Below are 11,702 nucleotides of genomic sequence, written 5' to 3'. Positions count from 1 at the left end.
GGCCCGCCGGGTTTTAGCTATGTTGCCGGTCCCACAGCTGCTGTGCTCCCTCAGTCCCTGGAGCTTCCAGCCAAGCCGCAGACCTGCCTCTGAGGAAGGGAAAGAAGCAGGGAGTAGAAGGGGCCTCTGGGGGTGCAGGCAGAACACGGCTGGGGTGTCAGCACCCCTATGGCCATTTCAGCTTTGGACCCAGCACCCCTGGTCTCACCTTACTGTCTTCTCTGGGCTTGGATGAGCCCCAGCCTCTCCCCAGGACCCCCTGAGCTCCCCTTCTGCAAAGCCAGTGCCAAGAGACACCCTTCTTGTTGGTGGGCCTCCTTGGGGGAGATGCTAAACCTGATTCTGGACCCCAGGGGCACCTCAGTTCCTTAGGCCTGAGTACGAAAGGGCTGGAACTTCAGCTTTTTCCCCTCTTGGCACACCTCTTGGCCTTACTCTCCCAAATCTGTAGAATGGGGTTATGCCCTTGTGCTGAATAGAACTTTTGAAATCATGGGAGAGGTCAGCTTCTTATGCATCACATCACGGAGGTTTCTGCTCTGCGTCTCTTGAATCATAGTAGCCTGGCCATAACCTGAGTATGCCCGTGAGTAAAATGCGACCCAGGGGCTGTCTTTGATATGGCATGGGAGGCTCAAGCGCTGTCAGCATAGAACAGCAGAAAGGGGCATCCAGAAGAGCTAGGCCTCGTCCTGGTGCCGTGACTGGGTGATCTTGGGCAAGCCCCTTCACTCTGATCCAGTTGCCACATCTGATCAATGGAGGATTAGACTAGATGGTCCCCAAGAGTGCTTTGGGAGTTTCTCTGTCCTCTCTGAGGAAGGCAGAGATAGGAAGGGTGCCAGAAGTGTGAACATCTTGGCATCTAAGAAGTCACCCTCTGAATGCCTCCCCTGGGCTGCCTTCTCCCACCTTGCTCGTGAACTGGTGGGCAGAAATTTCCTTCCTGTGCTTATACACCAAGTAGAAAGACCTTGCCCTTAGTTTGGCCCCTGCAGATTCCCCTCTACTTTGGAAACTCCTGGAGCCCAACTGGGAGAACACAGCTAGAGTGGACGTTCCTCGGGGACCCTGGAGCCCCAGCCCTCACCCCTGCCAGCCAGCATTTGTTCACCCATTGCACTGTGCCTCAGGATGAGGCTTGATTCAGGTGACTGTCCACCCTCATAATCCAGCCGGCAACCATTCAGCACGGGGCCCTCAGCTGCCCCATGTGGGGTTAGGTTTCAGACTCCAGGCAGGACTCCTGCAAGGAGTGACTGGTTTTCTCCCCCACCCCACCCCCCCTTAAAGCTTGATGCAGAGTCAGGCTCACGGAGGGGGAGGGCTGGAGGGCCGGGACCTGGAGGGTTAAGCCTCCCCTGCCTCCTGCCTGCCCCCTGCAGTGCTGGCCCCAGCTGCTTCGAATCCCTGGGGTCCTGTAGGGCCCTCCCGCCAGCCAGATGGGCAGCAGCGCCAGGAGAGGAGGAGGAGAAGTGGAAACAGGCCTCAGGGTACCCCCTGTCAGGGAGGGGAAGGGAGGAGGAAGGATGGGGGGAGGACAGAGACTGGCCGCCAGGTAGGGGAGCCCCAGTGGCTGAGAGTGGAGAAGGGGGGGAGCCGTCTTCCGAGAGCCAGGGAGCCTGGCGAGGGCAGGGGCTGCCTCAGGGCTTTGGGGCTGTGGGGGGATCGGGGCACAGGCTACCCTGCTCAGCTGGCCTTGGCCTCAGAGCCAGCTCTTGGCGTGAAACCCTACCCAGGCCTGGTTCCTGCTCCTCTTTCCTTTTTTCTTAATAAGGTCAGATCAGAGTGAGTCAGAGGAGCCAAGCTTCCTGTTAGGCTCCGAGTAAGCTCTGCTCTGCTCAGAGCTTGCACCTCTGCAGGTTCCCCGGGTCAGAGCCATGGCCCCTGCCGTCCGGAGAGCCGGGGTCCCGAGGCTGACCCTGCCAGGGGCCTGGCCTGGCCCTCAGCCATTCCCTGGGGAAGTCTGGTGCCCTCTCAGAGCTTCGGTCTTCATCTGTGTCTTGGGGCTGATAACACGTTTATCATGGTAAATTTGGGAGGATGAAATGGGAAGATAATGAAAAGTGCCCGGCACAGTGCCAGGCACGTGACACTATCTTCCCTCCTCGGGCCGGTACTGGGAGTGGGGGGGGGGGAGGTGGGGCTCCTCGCCCACGGGTGCTCCTCCGACCCCCATTTTCTCTGTCCCTTTCCTGTTTGGATCTGTCTCCAGCATCCTTCCTAGTCCAGGGGGAGCCTTGTGCAGGGGGGCCGAGCACCACCCCCTTCTTTCCTCCTCTTCACTCCCTCCCTCAACTTCCTTCTCCCTTCCTGTCTGCACCTCTGTGAGCCCAGGGCAGCCTGCCCAGCTCCCCCTCTGCAGACACAGGGCCAGGCCTTGCCTCGGTAGCTGGAGGTGTCCTCGCATCCTCCGACTGCAACCTTCAGAGTGGTGGTCTGAGAGAGGCCTGGCCAGGCCGCAGAGGGTGCAGAGCTTGGCTCAAGAGAGGCCCTTGAGTCACCAGGTTGGGCTGGGCCTGAGCTGTCTGGACACGAGGGGGTGGCGTGGGGGCTCCTCTCTAGGCCTTGTCCTTACAGGCTGGGATTCACACCCACATTTTTAAGATCTTGCCATATGGTTGAGGCTTGTTGCCAGTCCCTGGCACCAGGAACCAGGCTCAAGGGACCTCGGAGGGCCAGCGATCTAGGGTTGAAAGCTTGCCGATAGCGCATGACTTTGTTAAGACCTACTGTTTGCTGGGATCTGGGCTGGGCTGCTCTGTTGCTGGGGCTCTCATGGAGCAGTTCGTGTCCCGTGACCCTGTGATGGAACTCCAGGTTCTGGAAAATCCATGCAGGAGTGAGGAAGCATCAGGCCTGACCAGCAGAGGGTTTGGGGAGCAGAGGAGGGACTGAGTGTGGGACTCCTCACTATTCTGTAGAGGGAAGGACCAGGAGGCCCACTGGGGGTCTGAATGTTTCTGCAATGGCGGGGTTGGGGGGGAGGGGGGGCGGTGAGGGGGGGTGTTGGGAGGTGGTAGGGATGAGGCAGGCTCCCATGCTCCTGTCCTGGGTCTCCCCCTCTTCCGTGTGATCACTGGCTGCTGAACCCAAGCCCTGGCACCTGGGTGGGCAGCTGAGGAAAGGGCATTGATGGGATTTGTGTTGAATTGGGAATGGAAGCTCCAGCCCAGCCAGCCTTGAACTGTGTACCCCGGCAGTGCTTCTGGAAAGGGGACTGAAGGAAGTGCTGAATGAGGAGGCCTGGTGAGCTGGCACAGAATTTGCTGACTCTGCAGGGAGAGGACCACCGAGTGACCACTGCCAGCTGAGGCCCGTGCTGTCCCCTCCCGGCAGCAACATCTGGTGCAATGGTTGGGGAGGCAGGGGGGCTTTGGTCCCCAGAGCTAAGCCAAGGGAGGGGCCCTGGAGGGGACTGCAGCCCTTTGGTTTGGAGTGTCTATCTTCAGGGCTGGGACTCTGGAGAAGTCCGGAAGTGGGGGAGGGGAGGTCAGGACCCTTTTCAAGGGATGGATTGGGGGGGAGGGGAGGGGAGGAACCCACCCTTCTCTAGGACCCAGAGGAATTCGGTGGCTCTAGCTGCCTCCCACTCTGCTTTCCCTCCCAGCTCTCTGCTACCCACCACCCCTGCCCACCGTGGTTCCTTGGGGAATTGGAAATACCAGAGCTGAAATAACAGTCTGGGCACCAAGGCAAGTCTCCACCGCTCCACGGAAGCAGGAAGCCCCCTTGGTCCCCTCGGTCCCCCTCAGCCACCAGCCTGACCAGCTTCTCCCTTTCCTGACTCCCCCCCCCACCCCCCCACCCCCAAAGGCAGGAGTGGCTGGGGCCTGCTGAATGGAAACCTGCCCTGGTCCCACCCCCAACCCCTCCAACCTGGGGCCCAGAACTGCTAGAGGCCGAGCTGATCCTCAGTACAGGAAAGAAGAGAGGGGACCTCATCCCAGGGCCTTCCTCAGTGGAGGGATTGTGCCAAAGCTGTTGGCTGGGGCCTGCTGTGTGGAGAGCCCCTTCTGTCCAGGTTGGGGGGCAGGTGGACCTCAGCCAGCATGCAGTGGGGAGAAGGAGGGAACAGAGTCCCCTGCCCAAAGGGGAAAGCTGACAAGACCCAGCAGCCTGCCAGTCCCTGGGGCTACAGCCCTGTAAACCCTGAGGAGGGAAACTGAGGAAGCCAGCCCAGTGATGCTAATAACATCCTGGCAGGGGTAAAGGAAGCCTGTCTCTCCTATTTCCCTGCCCCTGTATCTTTAACTTTCATTTGGGTATATCACTGTGTTTCTCTAGCTTTTGTTTCTTTTTCTCAACCCCCCCCACCCATCTCGTCATTCACTCATTCATCTCCATGTCCCTCCATTTCTGTGGCTAGCAGTCTCTTCCATCTGTTTGTTCTTTCACATGGCTTACCCACTCTGTCTCTACTGCCAGTGTTTCTCCCAACTATTTCTTCATTTGTCTGCACATTCAGTCAGCATGTCCTCTGCGTGCCTGGGCTGGTGGCGGGGGTGACACCTGGCCGGTCCCCCAAAGAGCTTGCGGTCTGGCGAGGGCAACACAATAGGCAAGACGAGAGTGATGAGCCCTGAGTGGAGGTGGGGACGTTGTGCCAACTCTCTGTGACCTTTGAGAGAATTTCTGTCTGTCCATCATCCGACCATGATCCCTGTCCGTGCGTGACCCTATCCTTGAGTGCGTCACCTTTATGAGGTGGCTTGCTTTCTGTAGGGCACTTGCCCTCTGCTCATTTCCCTCTGGTGGGGGCGGCAGTGGCGCTGAAGGGCCAGTGTTCTGGGGCAGGTGGCCACGGGCCAAGGAGGGAGCAGGGCCCTGGGGACAGCCCTGACAGCAGTGTCTGCTCCCGGGCTGCCAGGGGCTCGGGTGCGCTTCGAAACACTGAGCCTGACACTTGGGCTTCTACTCAAAGGGTGTGGTTTTGCAGGCAGTTCTGCTAAGATGAGATGCTGGTCATGGGTATGGATTAAGCTCCTACTGTATGCCATAGCACCGGACAAAATAAGGTTCTTCACTGATGGTATTTCCTGTAGTTTAGTGTGTGTGACCCCCCTCCCCCCACCCCCACCCCCGGGAGTCCCCCAGGGGTTCAGTTTTGCCCACCTGGGTCCTGGAAGGGGGGGGCACAGGGTATGAAAAAGGAGTGGAGACAAGATACCAGCAATCTCTCCCTTACATATTCTATAGCTTTTTATTTCAGCTTACAAAAGAAACATGTCAATTACAGGAAATTTAGAATGTAGACTAATAAAAAAACAAGGTATTCTGTAATGTAGAGAAAACTACTCTCTCCGGCTTTTCCCCCCTCTTTAAAAAATTGAGATCATACTGCATATGTTGTCTTACAACCTGCTTTGTTTACGTACTAATATTTGTTGACCATTTAGGGCAACTGTCAAGACTTGCTTCCCTTTTCAGTATTCACATTGATCACTGGAGCTCCTACTTGCCCAGAAGAAGAGGTGGTCAAGCCTTCATTGCCTCTGGATGCCCTCTGGGTAGGAGCCTGGGGGAGGGGGGGCTAGCTCCAGCCTCCACCCCTCCCCTGTTAAGCCCTCACCCCCTTCAGGACTGATCCTGGACCCTGAGGCTAGAGTCAGGTTCACTGACTTCAGTTCAGTGAACCTTCAGGTTCACTCGGGCAGGATGAACTCCGCTCTAAGTGGGGATGTCCTGAGCTGTGGGTGAAGATGGCAGGTGGAGTGGTAGTGGTCGCCTTAATTTCTCTCTGCCCAGGAGGCCAGCCACTTCCTTCCTTCGCTCCCCATGGAGCAGGTGGTGGCTACCAGCCTTACACGCCTACATAACCAAGAGGGAGTCCGGGGCCCCCAGAAGACCTGCCCTGCAGACATTTTTGTGTTCCCCAGGAGAAGCACCTGGCAACTTAAACTTTTAAAAATAACTTTAACATTTTTTAGTATAATATATACACAGAAAAGTACGCAAAGTGTACAGTTTGATGAAGGATCCTGAAGTGAGCATACCCATGGAACTACCACCTCGATCAAGAAATGGAACATTCCAGCAGCTGGTCACTGCTAACAGGAAGCAGGGAGCTCCTTGAAGTTCTGCCTATGTCAGCACTTGGCCGCATCTAGAACTATTTTCTTCAACACGATCTTTAATGACTGAATTACGTGGATAAATCATAATTTAATAACCTCCCTTTGTTGGTTTCATTTTACTTTCTTAGCTCTTCTAAATGATGCTGTAATAAGCACCCTTGCACACGAATCTTTGTGTCTGCTCTGCTATGTACTAGCCTCAGAGGGCCTGGGGTTGGTTCCAGCCCTTATCTGTGAGCTGCACGACTCACTCTGCCTTTTTTCTTTCTATAAAATGGGAAGAATGGTAAGGATTTAAATGAGGGGATGTGTCAGGTGTGTTTAGTACACAGTCCCGTGCTTACAAACACTCAATAAGCAGTAGGCATTATGAGCACCTTAGCTTAATTTGTTAGAAGTTGGATTTCTGGGGGTGCCTGGGTGGCTCAGTCGCTGAGCGTCTGCCTTGGGCTCAGGTCATGGTCCCAGGGTCCTGGGATCAAGCCCCACATCGGGCTCCCTGCTCTGCGGGAAGCCTGCTTCTCCCTCTCCCACTCCCCCTGCTTGTGTTCCCTCTCTCACTGTCTCTCTCTCTGTCAAATAAATAAAAAACATTAAAAAAAAAAAAGTTGGATTTCTGGAGAAAGGGTTTGAATATTTCTAAGGTTTTGACGCAGGTTACTCAGCTGCTTCCAGAAAGGTGGTCTCCATTTACCTGCCCAGAATGCCCTGGCTCTTATCACCACTGTGTACTATCTTCTTAAAAGAACATTAAACATGGGGTAGGGTTAAAAACCGTCAATGTGTCTTTTTTTTTTTTAGCTGCATTTCTTTGATTACCTGTGAGAGTGAGCCTTTTCTCTTTTGTGTTTGTTGACCTTCCATATGGTTTCCCTGCCTCTACCTTTGTACACAAGTCTATTCTAGGACGTAGCCAAAATGGCCCTTTTAAGACATAAGTCAAAATTTCTCTCTTCTGCTTAAAACCCAGCAGTGGTTCCCCATTTCCCCAGGAATAAAAGCCAAAGCCCTCTTAGTGGCCTCCAGGGTCCTCACCAATTGGACCCTTGCTCTCCCTGCCCCAGCCACACAGGCCACCCCTCTGTCCCTCCAGCACCCCACCCCACCCCACCCCCCACAGCGCTCTGAACTTGAGCTTTGCTCAACTGTCACCTGCTCAATGAGGCCCCAATCCTTCACTCCTGATCTCCTTACTTTTCTTTTTCTTTTATCCATAGTACTTTTTTTTTTTTAAAGATTTTATTTATTTGACAGAGAGAGATACAGCAAGAGAGGGAACACAAGCAGCGGGAGTGGGAGAGGGAGAGGGAGAAGCAGGCTTCCCGTGGAGCAGGGAGCCCGATGCGGGGCTCGATCCCAGGACCCCGGGATCATGACCTGAGCCGAAGGCAGATGCTTAACGACTGAGCCACCCAAGCGCCCTATCCATAGTACTTCTAAAATACAATTTACTTCTTTGTTTGCTGCCTGTCTCTCCCCCTAGAATGTAAGCTCCACAAGGGTAGGCACCTTTGTCTTGGTCACTGTGGTGTCACAAGTACCTAGAACTGTGTCTGGCGGGCATGAGGCACTCGGTGAATATTTATTGACTAAATGAATAAATGGTGAATTTCCCGGTCATATTTTATGACTATTTTCTATCGTCACATTCATCTGTTTAGTCTGAAGTTGTAGTATATTTAGCTCCTTTCCATGTATAACTCTTTGTCACATCTTGTACAGTACATTTTTGAAGTTTGTCATTTGCATTAATATTTTTTATACTTTACTGATGTGCCAAAGTGCCTCATTTTTAAGCTGTCAAATTATTCATTTCCCCTTATGATCTCAGACTTTGTTGTGTGACCTTTACCTTCACCAAGCATATATACATTATCAATTAAAATTTCTTTCATGATTTTGTGATTTCACTTTTTTAAAAAAGATTATTTTAGAGAGTTGTGTGTGTGCATAGGGGGGAGGGGCAGAAGGAGAGAGAGAGAATCTCAATTAGCCTCCCTGCTGAGCGCTGAGCCCCTCATTCTCGGTGGGGCTCAATCTCAGCCCTGAGATCATGACCTGAGCCGAAATCAAGAGTGGGCTGCTTAACTGACTGAGCACCCCCGCCAAGGCGCCCCCATGATTTCATTTTTTAACTCTTTAACCTATTTATTTATTTATTTATTTATTTATTTATTTGACAGAGAGAGAGACAGCAAGAGAGGGAACACAAGCAGGGGGAGTAGGAGAGGGAGAAGCAGGCTTCCCACCGAACAGGGAGCCCGATGCGGGACTTGATCCCAGGACCCTGGGATCATGACCTGAGCCGAAGGCAGACGCTTAACGACTGAGCCACCCAGGCAACCTATTTAGTCTTGGTGTGTGGTGAAAAGTAAAAACATAACTTTAAAACAAATTAAGCAACTATCCCAATATGGATCATAAATGAATCAGTCATTTTCTAGTCATCTAAAAGGCCATTAATCATATACTGAAGATATTTTGTGTTTGGACTTTCTGTTCTGTCCCATTGGCCTGTCAGATCATTCTAACACTGATATTGCCCATTTTAATAATCGTGACAGTTCCCTTTATTATTTTTAAACTATGTTTTGCTCTTGTCATTTATATGAATTCTAGATTTTTTTTTTTTTGGCCAAGATAAACAAAATCAAAACAATACTTCTGGGAATTGGAATTGGATTAAACTTATAGATTAATTTAGTGACAAACAACTTTACACCATTGAGTGTTTCCAACCAGGAACATGGTGTATCTTTCTATTATGAAGGTCTCTTTTATTGTTATTCTTGAGTGAGGTTTTGTGTTATAGATGAGTGTGTTTTGTGCTTCTTTTCATGAAATGCAGAAATTGTGTCTGTGGTGGGCAGCTTCTGAAATGGCTCGCAGCGTTCCCTGGAAGTCCTCATTCGTATGATCCCCTCCCCTTGTCTGTGGGCTGGACCCAGTGACTGGCTTCTAATGAATAGAATGTGGCAAAAAGTGATGGGATGTTACTTCTGTGATTATAAGAAACTGTGACTTTTGTCTTGCTAGAACTCTCTCTGGCCCTCTTACTTGCCTGCTCTGATGAAACCAGCTGCCACGTTGTGAGCCACCTTATGGGAAGCCCACATGGCAAAGAACTGAGGGTGACTTCTGGCCAACAATTAGGAAGGAACTGAGGCCCTCAGCCCATCAACCCATGAGGAACGGACTCCTGCCTGCAACCATGTGGGTGGGCTTCTCCAGGTGAATCTTCGGATGAGACCACAGCCTTGGCTAAGAACTTGATTGTAGCCTGGTGGGAGACCCTGAGACAGAGAACTCAGCTAAGGCACACCAGGTTCCTGACCCACAGAAACTGAGAGGGTAATGTTTTAAACCACTACGCTTTGGGGTAATCTGTTACGTGGCAATGGATAGCTAATATAGCATCTTCTGTTGTGTGCATCATGCTTTCTAACAGGTTAGTAGGAAGTAGAAAAGACTAACTTTTCTGTAGTTATTTTATAACTGGCCGCTTTCCTAAAATCTTCTATTCTGATAATTTTGTATTTTCCTAGTTTTTCTAAGAAGACCATCGTATTTACAAATATGTTATAATTTGTTTTCTCTCTCTCTCTTTTTTTTTTTTGGTCTAACTGCATTAGCTAGGATTGCCTTGTCTCCATATTTAATGAGAATGCGTCTTGACTTCCACTCTTTTGGTATTGCCTGTGGGTTTGAGAGTTAGTATTTTTTATCATGTGAAATAAGTACACTTCAATTTCCAGTTCACTAGAGCTTTTTAAAAGAAAATCAGGAAATGGATGTTGACATTTACCAAACATCTATTCAGCATGTGAAATGATCTTTTTCTTCTCTGACCTATTGCTGTGGTTAATCAGCTTACTGCGTTTTCGATAGAGCATCATCCATGCATTCCAGGAATGTTTACTCATGGTGTATTCTTTTAATATATTGTTGGACTTACTTTTGACTTAATCTGATTAAACTTTTATTAGGACTTTACATCTCTATAAATGAGACGAGTGTTATGACTCATTCATGCATTCCATCTTTCTTTGGTGCCAGTCGTTGTATTTTAATACCAGGGTTATTCTCCTCTACAAACATTCGAGAAGTGTGTGAGTCAGGGTCCCGGCATGAAACATTCTCCCAAAACGGTTTAGATAAAGAGACTTGAATGAAGGGACTACCTACAGAAGTGTGAATAAGGGGAAGGCAACAGACAAGGGATGGTGAGGCACCTGGAGACTAGCAGTGACCGGGAACCATTACCATGCCCAGGACCACAGGGACAGGGGAGGAACCCATGTGTCTAGAGTACAGAGAGAGCTGGAACCGAGGCTGGGAACATTAGTGCCTAGAGAGAGGGCACTAAAGTAGGGAGGGAGCAGGAAGGGTATACCATACACTCCTCTCCTCCCACCCTCCAGTCTCCTGCCCATGCCTCCTGTTGTCAGAACCCAGCCAGAAGCTGGCAGACCAGGGAGCCTCTGGGATGAATGCAGTTTGTGGGGGTCAGCCCCCTGGGGCATGGGATGAGGCAGGGAAGGATGTGGTTTCTGTCTCATGACTGGACCCTGATGGATTTGTACAGAGCCATGTGTCTAACAGCTTTTAAATATTTACTTCCAGGTCTTTCATACAACTTCCTCATACAAAATTTTTTTTTTTTGGTTCACTATGATTTTGCTTCTCTCCTGCTTGCTAAAAGTGCATGGCTGAGTATTTTTCCCCCATGGAAGGTAGAGCTGCACATGATATGTGTCCTAAGTTCTGGTGTGTAGGAAAGTCTTTTTCTCTTGTCTTCATGCAAGAACGCACCTGGTAAATTGTTTCAAGTTTAGGTCATAACTGTGACCTCTCAAAATGCTGTAGAAGTGTGGTTCCCAATGTGTATTCCATTGAGCACTCATCTGACTGCATGGGTTTTATTGGGTTCATTGAGTTTCATTGAGTTCATGGGTTTCAAGGGTTTCATTGTCAAATAAATTTGAAAAACTGTACTTGCTAATCTTGCTAAGTTAACAACATGTGCAAACACTTTAAAAGCCCTGAGAAAGCCTCAGTCTGGGATTTTGTCTTTTTTTTTTTTTGCTTCATTCAGCATTTCTCAAGTTTGTTTTATGGCAGAAGCTCTTTTCTCCAACAGAAGCACTTCCCAACATTCCAGGGAATCTCTCTTCCAATTATACATTTTCAGAAATATTGTAGATGCTCCCTGCATCTTACCCTCTCCATGGGTGCTTAGAGGATATTTCTTTACCCTTAAAATGGACAAAATCCTGCATGGTATTTCCAAGGATGCCTTTGTTTTTACTAATTTGACTTGGATAAGAGGGAACCTTTTAACTTTATAAGCTCAGGCTTTTCATCAGCCTTTCTACTTTGATTCTTGCTTTTGTATGGTTTCTTTTTTTTTTAAGATTTTGTTTATTTATTTGACAGAGACAGAGACAGCGAGAGCAGGAACACAAGCAGGGGGAGTGGGAGAGGGAGAAGCAGGCTTCCCGCTGAGCAGGGAGCCTGATGTGGGACTCGATCCCAGGACTCTGGGATCATGACCTGAGCCGAAGGCAGCCGCTTAACGACTGAGCCACCCAGGCACCCCATGTATGATTTCTTCTTTGCACTTCA

Source organism: Neomonachus schauinslandi, chromosome 9 (assembly GCF_002201575.2).
Source record: "Neomonachus schauinslandi chromosome 9, ASM220157v2, whole genome shotgun sequence".
NCBI classification, from domain to species: Eukaryota; Metazoa; Chordata; class Mammalia; order Carnivora; family Phocidae; genus Neomonachus; species Neomonachus schauinslandi.
The sequence above is the reverse complement of the archived record's forward strand: the minus strand, read 5'-3'. Positions refer to the sequence as shown.